This window comes from Penaeus monodon, chromosome 33 (assembly GCF_015228065.2).
Source record: "Penaeus monodon isolate SGIC_2016 chromosome 33, NSTDA_Pmon_1, whole genome shotgun sequence".
In the NCBI taxonomy this organism is placed as follows: Eukaryota; Metazoa; Arthropoda; class Malacostraca; order Decapoda; family Penaeidae; genus Penaeus; species Penaeus monodon.
Genome location: NC_051418.1, coordinates 30338581 through 30339179, shown reverse-complemented (window position 1 = coordinate 30339179; position 599 = coordinate 30338581). Strand labels below are relative to the sequence as shown.

The window sequence follows — 599 nt, the reverse complement described above, 5'->3', positions numbered from 1 at the left end:
TTGGGCGAGGGCTTTTATCAAGGAAGATTATTTACGCGCATACACAAGGACGCAGACGTAATGCATCTCATCGCAGTTAAGAACAAAATCCGATTATGATAAAGTAGATTTTCTCAGGAATTAAACAATTTTGGAAAACATTACAAACAAGAATAGTATTGAATTATCAAAATATTAGAACAGGAATAAAAGAAAAAGAAAAAGATGAAGTAAAAAGCAAAGTGAAAAAGATTTAAAAAACAAAGAAGTAAAAAGCAAAGTAAGAAAAAAGTTTTTAAAAAAAAGTAGTAAAAACTTGTAAAAAGAAAATCAAAAGGAAGTAAAAAAGTAAAGCAAAGCTAAGAAAAAAAAAAAAAAAAAAACATATCCGTCTCCTTTGCCTCACGAAGCCCTTCCCAGAACTGACTGCACTGCCGGATGTTGCAAAGAATGATGCATGTTGCGTGTCTCCCTCGCTTGCAATTTGCCACTTGCCGGTTCCCTCCGTCCTGCAGGCGAGGAGCGGCAGGTAATTCCGCCCAATCGCAGCTTAATTAAAGGTGATGCTGACGCCTTGCTTTTGATCGTTTATCTTTGTCTTCCGTGATCTCTCTTTCGAA

The 599-nt window shown here is 36.4% G+C and overlaps 1 protein-coding gene across 2 annotated transcripts in view; it reads left to right on the top strand.

Moving 5' to 3' along the window:
* Positions 1–599, top strand: part of LOC119594363 (neprilysin-1-like) — a gene marked incomplete in the record, with an annotated part of 114752 nt that overhangs the window by 93023 nt on the left and 21130 nt on the right.